This window comes from Sinocyclocheilus anshuiensis, unplaced genomic scaffold (genome assembly GCF_001515605.1).
Source record: "Sinocyclocheilus anshuiensis isolate Anshui unplaced genomic scaffold, SAMN03320099.WGS_v1.1 scaffold231, whole genome shotgun sequence".
Lineage (NCBI taxonomy): Eukaryota > Metazoa > Chordata > Actinopteri > Cypriniformes > Cyprinidae > Sinocyclocheilus > Sinocyclocheilus anshuiensis.
In genome coordinates this window covers 18,333-28,424 of record NW_015552533.1, presented here as the reverse complement: position 1 = coordinate 28,424, position 10,092 = coordinate 18,333, and positions in this window count along the sequence as shown.

The following is a 10,092-nucleotide window of genomic DNA, read 5'->3' as shown; positions in this document are numbered from 1 at the left end:
CGGCGCTAAGAGCAGCAGTTCCTGAGTACACAGTGCTTACATTCTCCCTCTTGTCCGCCGTCGTCCTTAACAGTTCTGTCTAAATACGGATAGAAGTATGTCTAATAATCCGATAGAACTGTTAAACAAAGGAATTAAAATGTATACAAAAAGTATTATAATGATTGCTTTTATATTATTAGTAATAGAAAGGCAAACATTATACTTTCTCGTTTGCCGTCAGCATTCAGAAAATACGCATTTACATCATTTAAACAAATCTTTGAATGGCTAATGAAAATTTAATTTCACAAACCTTGCAAACTTAGTCGAATCCAGTTGTGAGATCTTGTGAAGTGTGCATGTGACCTGCATGATCGCGTGTTCACTGCGTGACTTTCGGTCCATGCGAATTGAATGCTTTAAACATTAAATTCGTGATTTCAAATTATGCTGCGCTTTATGCATTTGTCCACTGTCATATTCATGTCATTTTCATTGTGTGCTGTATGTAAAATGAGTGTTACCTTGGCTTTATTTGAAAAAATATGATTCCCAATGCACACAGACTTCCCAGAATACTGAGTGCTCTGTTGGTTACGGTTTACTTCCTTTTTAATTATATTTTTTATTAAATATTTATTTATTTGTGAAAAATACTTTGTCATCTAAAGAATAAATATGTTTATTTTACAAATTTATTTTTTAATCCATTTTCAAATTATTTCAAATTTCTGAAATATTATTTAAAATAAATACAATTATATCGGCCATCGGCCACCCTGCTTGCCAAGATATCGGCATCGGCTGTCAAAAAAACAATATCGGTCAACCACCAGTAAGGGATGCTAAAAATTCTACTTTATCATCACATAAATAAATTATATTTTAAAATACTACACATTCAAATAAAAAAACAATTCATTTAAATTGTAATATTATTTCACAATATTACTGTTTTTACTGTATTTTTGATCAAATAACTACAGCCTTCGAGAACATGAGTCTTTTCTTTCAAAAACATTCCAAACTGACCCCAAACTTGTGGTGATGTATATTTTAAGCTACATCTCTACATCGCTTTAAGAGCTGGGAACATGTTACTTTATGACTGACAATCAATCAATCAATCAATAAAAAACATAAATAAATAAATAATGAAGAACTTCTTTACAGGTGCCATTCACCTTTGCCATTCACACTTTTCTCGTTTATATAACCACGCAAATTCCAGTTTCTGCACCTCAATGAGCCTTTTCCTCCAGCTTTTGCGTGTATCATCCCATAGAGGAAACAAGAGAATGTGTACAAGGACACCATGCTGTGTGCAGTGTCCCGCTGTGACCTCCACAACTGTCTCCTTCCTCCCAGGGTGGAACTCCTCTAGCTTTGATATTAAGCCCCGGGTTAGGAATCTCACAGGATTCCCCATCCCACAATTAATATTAAACAAGCATGCCCAATGAACATTGCAATGTATAATATTTTTGTATGGGGCTAAAGTGTATAATGGACAGTTGTCAACATGCTGGTGCTACTCTTTTCAAACCAATATGAGTTGGAATATCTCACTGCCTCCATTCAGCAACTCAAAACTGGAAGATATGGCATCTAATAAATATGACATCTTTGATACTGTACATGACTAGAAGCTCAGGATATCCATTCAAACAAGTTATTATAAAAAAAAATAATTATTGAGCTTGTTCACCTACACATTATTTGTTTAAATTAACTATAGTAGCGCATGCATTTATTTACTGGTGTTTAATACAGGATAAAGTGCAGTCTTTTTTTTTTTTTTTTTTAAATAAACCATTCAAAATTGTGACTGCTTGACAGACAGTGATCATAATGCATATTTGCTGCATGGAAAATAACAGATTTGACGTTTAGATAGATCCTTCTATAAAGGTTTTGAGTAAGAAAAGTTGACTAGATAGGCTGATTTTCTATTTTAAGAGAATGATAATGCTGAATGGTGATTTCTACATGTTGCTAACCACTCTTGCCTCAAAACAGTTTCCCCATCATCGCAAATGCAACACATATGACAAATCCTCCTTCTCTGCTGGATATGTGGCCCATGTTACAGGTGGAGCTAAATCATGTAACATCTGGAGGCACAGCCTACAGATAAATAAAGCTTGCAATAATTTCTTAAACAGCTGAGTTGACAGATCAGCTCAGAGAGTGTATAGATCACATGAGGCATTCACATATTTAACTAACTAGTAACTCAAGCAATGTCGGTTAAGCCAATTACGTCGCATATTGTTCTGCATGGCATGACCAAAGAACCTGCAAATGAAAATGCACAGCAAAAATCATACAAAAGAACATCATAGCGTAAATGTATGAAATATTAAACACTTCGGATCGCATGAAAGACTGCATACGGTGCTGCGGATTTCAAGAGGTCTTTTGTTAGAATAAACGTATCACACAAAGGTTCTTTAATGTGTCTAATTTCCAGAAAAAGGGAAACGTACAGAAGATTTAAAGCATCTTGCGCCTCAAAACAGAGACCTTTTAACCGAATTCAAATTAATTTAGATGAGGACCTTCTCAACCAGATTCAAATCAGCTAAAAGCACGGAGCCAGTGTGACTCGTGCGGTGGGGTGTCTATGAGGAATGTTTAATTGGATGGCTTTACCCATAATGATTCACTCTAATCCTAAAGCGGCTTACCTAAATCAACGGCCAACAGCGTTACATGTATTACTTGTTTCTTTTTATGTTGCATATTTGTAGCACCAAAAATGCCAGTTTCAATGTTTTATTCATGTTTTTGGTCGCTTTGGATTTACCCTCAAACTTCGCATGCACATTCACTTGTGTTTGTCTGCTGTGGATGTAATGCAAGAGAAATGAAGAATGCGTGCTGCTCTCTGACGGCAATTTATTCAGAAACAAGAAGTGGTGAGAAATGGATTTTAATATAAAATCCAAAAAAGATGCAAATTAAGTAATTAATAGTGGTTCAGTTTAGTGATTTAGGACAACTTGCTTTTATATAAGGATGAACTTTATAGGGAAAACGGATGTAACAGAGAGCCAGCATGACTCATGCAGTGGGGTGTCTATGAGGAATGTTTAATTGGATGGCTTTACCCATAATGATTCACTCTAATCCTAAAGCGGCTTACCTAAATCAACGGCCAACAGCGTTACATGTATTTGTATTCAGAGTTAGCGGAGAAACCTGTCTATGTGCTGGTATACAGTGAAGTGGAAAGCAATTGATTATCAATAAAGACTCTAAAATAAGGACAAATACTGACCTAGAAGACCATTCCTCAGCGCTCTATTGGTCATGCTTCTCATTTAAAGGGCATCCAAGTTAATCTCAGATTTTAAACTGCTAAAAAATGCACAGAGTAACTTGGAAGCGATCCACCAATGCATCCGCGAATGCCTCGCCTTGACGGAAATTGTTCACTGAGGTGGTTTCAGATGCAAAAAGACAATCCATTGACCCTGTGTTTGTTCCTTGACCTAAACAGAGTCTTAATTAACAATCCTCTCTTTTCTGTCCACCAAACCAACTCTTTTGCGCAGCGAAAGTGAGGGCAGATCGATCGAGTCTGCTGATGAATTGCACCATAGCATTATGCTAGAGATTTTTCCAAAGTTATCAGCATTAAAGGTAAACCTCTATTTATAACAATTAACCTTGCGGATGTCAGTTCTGCATAACGCACACAGCAATAGTGACACCCGTGACCTTGTAAATCCACACTAGCTGTACTTGCTACCAATGCTAAGTTGGTCTAAATGGCCTTTTCTTCAGTGCAAATTTAAAATCGCAAATCAAATCACAATCGCAATATCTGTCAAAAAAAATCGCAATTTGATATTTTCCCACCAATCGCACAGCCCTAATGGGCAGGTATGAGCCCACTATGAGCATACTCACCGGACATGTCACCCATTGAGCATGTATATATATATATGTATGTATGTATGTAATGGCATGCAATAATAAAAGATGAAAACTGTAAGAGAATAAAATAAAAATAAGAGAATAAAATAGTATTAAAGACAATATTTAAAAAAATCAAAAAAAAAAAATCAAATGCACAATACAAAATTTAATAAAAATATACAAAATAAATTAGGTCAAATAAAATATTTAAAAAAATGCATAGAATATGCCAGATCATTGTCTTCAGATAAATTAATATAGTTCATAACATATAGTTAATAAAACAGTTTTTAATATCCTCCTCCTCTCATTTTCTGTTTTCCTTTCCTAAACCCTAATGGTATTTAATAGCAATAAAAAATAAATTAAGAAGAGAAGAGAATTAAATAGTTTGAGGAAAGGCTGCATACAAGTGTGCTTTGAGATACCTAGAAAACCTCACTCGCACCAAGCAATCAAACTAAACTTGTCAAATGGTCTCAGGTCCACACCGCAATCTTTAGTGTGAAAGCACTCTAAGCAGTCCATGTGACCATTATGTGTTGCTGTTCTGATTAACTGGAATACTGACAGCATGTACAAAAATGGATGAAAGACTGTCAGGGCTGTCAGGATCCCCACTGTTGGTTTAACAGCAGGATGCTATGGGATATATGCGTTTTCTCTCCACAGGTATGGATGATTTTGATTTCTGCTGGTTATTAATTTGATTGGTTGGCATATTTCTAATGCAATTAGTCTTGTTTACATCCCATTTATTTAATTTACATGATCACATCACTCACACGGCTGGGATGCACAACATACAGCATGCCAAAAAGGTCAGATGATGTCAGGTTGGTTTCCCACTGAATAAATAAGGCAGAAAGGCTGAAAAATAAATCCAGTCTCTCACACACACACCATTAGGAACCAAAACTTCTGCGAGAAGAGCTTCTCTGGAGCTCATCTAAAACCAGCCTCATCCCTCCACTTCCTGTTATTTGTTCAGCAGCCCAACACATTCCTTCTCTATAAAAAGATGATGTAGATGCAAACTGTGTCGCAATATTTTATTCAACAAAGCACCTCAAACGTGTTTCCTTACACATTCTGGCATTTCAGTTGGGAAATGCTGCACTGGTCCAGATTGTTCAGCAAAAGTTCCGATTCAAAGTTTTATTTTGTCAGTCGATACGGCACGCAACAGAAATCGCCGTTCTGCAAGGATCCACGCGGGACAGGGATGTTGCCATTCTCATACGCAAACCGTTGCACAAAAGCAGGCTTATCCAAAGACAACGGTGGTCTAATCAGCACAAAACAGCGATTCGGAGGTAAGACAAAACGGCGAGACGGGTGAGAGAGCCTAAGCTGCTGTACGGCAGAGCTAATCCTGATATGTGATACAGAGATGGGAAAGACTGATAAACATCCACAGCTATTGAGAACACAACCCCCCCCCCCCATCTCATACACCGCCCTGAGTGTGTGCTTCGGAGCCAGACAGCAAGAGAGAAATGGGTATAAAGAGACAAAACACAATTACGGAGTGAAAGGGGACCACTGTTTGAGACGGAGAAAGCAAACATGTACCTCCAACAAGTTCTCCATTCGAAGATAGATTGTTTACTTCTACCTTTGACATCACTCGCAGGGAAAAAAACAAATAACAAGACACGCACGGAAAGACAATGCAAAGTGAACGACAGCTGCGGCGAATGAGCGGCGCCAACCTGAGCTGAACGTGGCAACCTGCCTGCGGTTGACTGGGAAGAATGGCAGTAGTCCATTACCGAGGCTAATGAGAGTGTGAAAGAAATCAGCTCTGTGCAAAAGCCTATCCAACATACTGTCAATTCAGCCACATCCACCAACAGACGGGTTTGGCCGTGTAGACGGGTGGCACACACAATCCAGTTATTCCACACTGATACGGAACTTACCAAGACAAAAACACCTACATTTGCACCTGCCACGACTGAAAATGGCATCATGTAGCATTAGCGTACCACTGCGCACAGAGCTGGAAAAGTCATTACTAACAGGTTGAATGGTGCAATATAAATGTTAAACAGCTATTTCGGGTCTAATACATGTTTCAAAGACATTTCTGCGCTTTGAGTGTACTTCTGTTTTGGAGTGCACTGACTATATGGAATACTATTATTTTCTGTCATTATATTCTGCAGAAAACTGAAGCATGTTGGGCCCAGGCTGGTTTATGCTGTTCTATCTTGTTAGACCAGAATTGGTGTGGTCTATAATTGACGCAGAAAGGTATCTGAAAGGTATCAAAGAAGCACTGTATACAATTTGTAATCTTTGTAATCTGTGTGTATTGACGTCTGAAATAAAATACCTTATGATGTTCATTCATGTTTATTTTAAATAAATATGAAAAGATGATTGTTCATGTGCCGCTTGAACTGAGGAGCTACAGCGATCTGTCATGACACATTAAAGAGCCACAAAACGGTATTTATTGTTTGTTTCATACCAGATGTACCCTGCTCTGTCTTGTCTGTTGGCGTGTTGTCAGTTTCCTCTTTGCTCCGCAATGTATTTTTCACTGCGTGAGAACATGATGTGTGGCGTGAGAGTGGCATGGCTTGTCGGACAGAGCAACAGTAACTAAGTTGGGCAGGTCTTTGCGAAGGGTCAATTGTTTGAGCTGTAAATTAAATAAAATCTAAAATATTTAAAATAAATAAATAAATAAACGAACAAAATTAAGAAATACATAAAACAAAAAGAAAAAAGAAAAACAAAACAAACAAAAAACCCAAAAAAAAGAAAAAAAAAAAAAAAAAAAACTTATAACAATGCAGCTACATCATCTACCATCAGGGGCTAACAAGAACTTCTAACCGGCCAAATCTTAACCAGGACTTTTTCTCCAAAACAAACCATTTCTAGTGACCCTCGTTGTCATGTATTTCTAGTGAAGCTGAAATATGATGGCGACCAGCTGGACATAGAACTTGTGCTAGTGTTGTCAAAAGACCCGGTTCTTCGATACCAAGTCGGTACTAAAAAAATGAAAACGTTACGGTACCAGGTTTTTTTAAGTACCGGTGGTACCGAGTACCCGGTCAACCCGGTTCTTGATGCGCTATCCGAAAGGTGCGCAGATGCGCTCTCTTCATAAAAGCACTGAGACGTGGTGACATCAAAAGGAGGAAACACACCAAACTAACAAAACACTTTAAAGACACCCAGATAAAATGAATTAAAGTTTCATTTTAACTTTGAATATTTAGATCAGTGTTTCCCATACATTGATTTATTAGTGGCTGCCCGCCACAATATCAAAACTGACCGCCACAAATAGATTTTCCAAAAGGCTTTAAATAATCATGAGCACTGCACGTGTCAAAGTCGAAACCCGGTGCGGGTGTTTTTATATCACTGTATTTCTGAAGGAAACCGACTGTCTTCAGAAAATTATGGATGTCATTTTCATTTCATCTTGCCTGTAATGCCTGAGCAGCATTTGTGAGCTGAGTGCTGCTTTGTGTACAACTGTTACCGGGGATAAACAACATATATGAACATATAATTCATTAAAACCGTATTAGATTACCACGATTTGAACAACTCACGATAAATAGGGTAAACGTACCTATTAAGCTCATGTACCAATTAAGCACACTTCCATATTTGAGCTCAGATTATAAAAAGACAAAATAATGTATTATCATACTTGATGTCTTAACCAATTGATGTGTTTGTTACTACATACCTCCTGTAATTTCAAGTCAATCAGATCATTGCACACTGAGATATGGGTATCCATGTGTTCACACTGCCTGACGGCCATTTTGAAAGCTGTCTGAAAACTTTCACCAAAAGAGGAGCCCTTTAACTGTGCATTTTTAAGATATTTAAGCCTTTATTTTGGGTAAGTTTCACAACTTTCTGTAAAATTAAGAGATTAATGTTTATACTTTTACATATTATAACCTGGAACTTGGATGTGGGAAATAATTACAGTTAGATCCAAAAGATAGTTTTAGCAACACAGCGCAGATGCTACAGAACACAGTTAGCTGACTAGCTGTATAAGATTGTGTGCTACGCTAATATATTACTTCACAGGCATTACTGGCTTGTACTTGTAAATCCATAATATTAATTGTCATATCAGTCAGAAAAGCAGTTCTGGGCTTTTTTTTTTTTTTTTTTAGCTAACTTAGTTATTCTTGGCTGAATAACTCTAGGTTTTCAAAAGCCCTTTTAAATTAAATAGGTACACAGTTTGGATTAAATGAAAGTATAGTCAAAATTTTTCATTAGGGATGCTCCGATCCGCCTTTAAAGATTTCATATTATTGTAAGGTGAGCTTAAAGGGTGCACTACTTGAAAAAAATCACACAGCTTCAGTGTGATATCAATAAGAAAACGTATAATTTCATAGATATTGTTAATAATAGTTGGTGAAAATAAAATATGTATGAACTTAATACATGACCTAGATTATTTATTTTGCAAAATCTTGTCATTTTAATATATATTACATGAAATGTATTAAAAATTGTTTCTGCTCCAATTAAGCTCAGTGTGCTCTCTTTAACAATAAGAAAACGTATAATTTCATAGATATTGTTAATAATAGTTGGTGAAAATAAAATATGTATGAACTTAATACATGACCTAGATTATTTATTTTGCAAAATCTTGTCATTTTAATATATATTACAAATGTATAAAAAATTGTTGCTGCTCCAATTAAGCTCAGTGTGCTTTCTTTAAGCTCTTCCACATTGAACGTCAATGTAAATACTTCATAAACAGACTTTAAATATTAACTGATGGTTATCACTTTAAGTTAAGTTAATTGATTTTCTATAGATTCGGTCAACTCAAATCTACAGACTGGCTCTGACCTTTGCCAACTAGAATCAACTTCTCCAGACTGTAAATCTGTGGAAAATCAAGGGGGGAAATTGTGTAGTGTATTCCAACCTTAAGAGAATATACTGTAGATAAGTTGACATCCATTTAATAAGAGGCTTCATAATGAGTCTAGTTTCTGTGTTCATCCCCGTGATTGAAATGTTTTATTGGTTTGTTTTATTTGATTTTTGAATATGTGTAATTTACCTGAAGGTGGACTAGTATAGATGCTGCAATGTGCTTAAATGACACTTCACTATGAATATATAACTGATCAAATTGAATGCCTTGTTGCTTCATTTTAGTGTTCTGTTTTTTTTGTGTTTTTTTTTATTGACTTTGTACCTTCAAATAAAATATTTTTCAATTATTCTTTAAAAAGCTTGTTTAAAATAAAGGGGTAATAAGGGGTGTGCTTAAAGGGTACAAAAATGTACCCATTAAGCACAGCCAGACTTTTTGCACTTAATTGAAATGCTTTTTTCATTTAAAATAAAATTAAATATTTTTGTGTGAGAGATTAATATTTTATTTTAACATAACTTTTTATATTGAAACCAATATCTTGTGCACTAAAAATGTCTCAATGTAGATTTTGGTGAGCTTAATAGGTACGTTTACCCTAAATACTGTCCAGCATAAAGCACAGTTTTAAGTAACAGTCTCACGTGCGCACAGCACGCAGAGTAGTTTCGTTTTGAGTGAAAACAGGGCGGAAAAGCTGGGAGGTTTTAAAAGAGTGCTAAGGGAAGAATTATACAAATTAATATATGAATTAATTAATTATATGAATGTACCTCTAAAGGTTCTGACTGTCTTCAGAAACGATTCGATGGCATTTTGTTTTCATCTTCGCTCCATGTAATGCCTAAAGGAAGTGTTCTTAATCGCAATGCTGCTTTGTCCACGGAGTTTACGGGAAACCATTCTAATTCTGCTGTTCCAGAAGCGCCACCTCCTGTCAGTGCCTTGTTGCTTGATTTTAGTGTTCTGTTTTTTTGTGATTGACTTTGTACCTTCAAAAAAATATTTTTTCAATTATTCTTTAAAAAGTAATTTTTTAATAAAACATGATGTGACCTTAATGGGAACAGGGGTGTGCTTAGAGGGTACAAACATGTACCCATTAAGCACAGCCAGACTTTTTGCACTTAATTGAAATGCTTTTTTCATTTAAAATAAAATTAAATATTTTTGTGTGAGAGATTAATATTTTATTTTAACATAACTTTTTATATTGAAACCAATATCTTGTGCACTAAAAATGTCTCAATGTAGATTTTGGTGAGCTTAATAGGTACGTT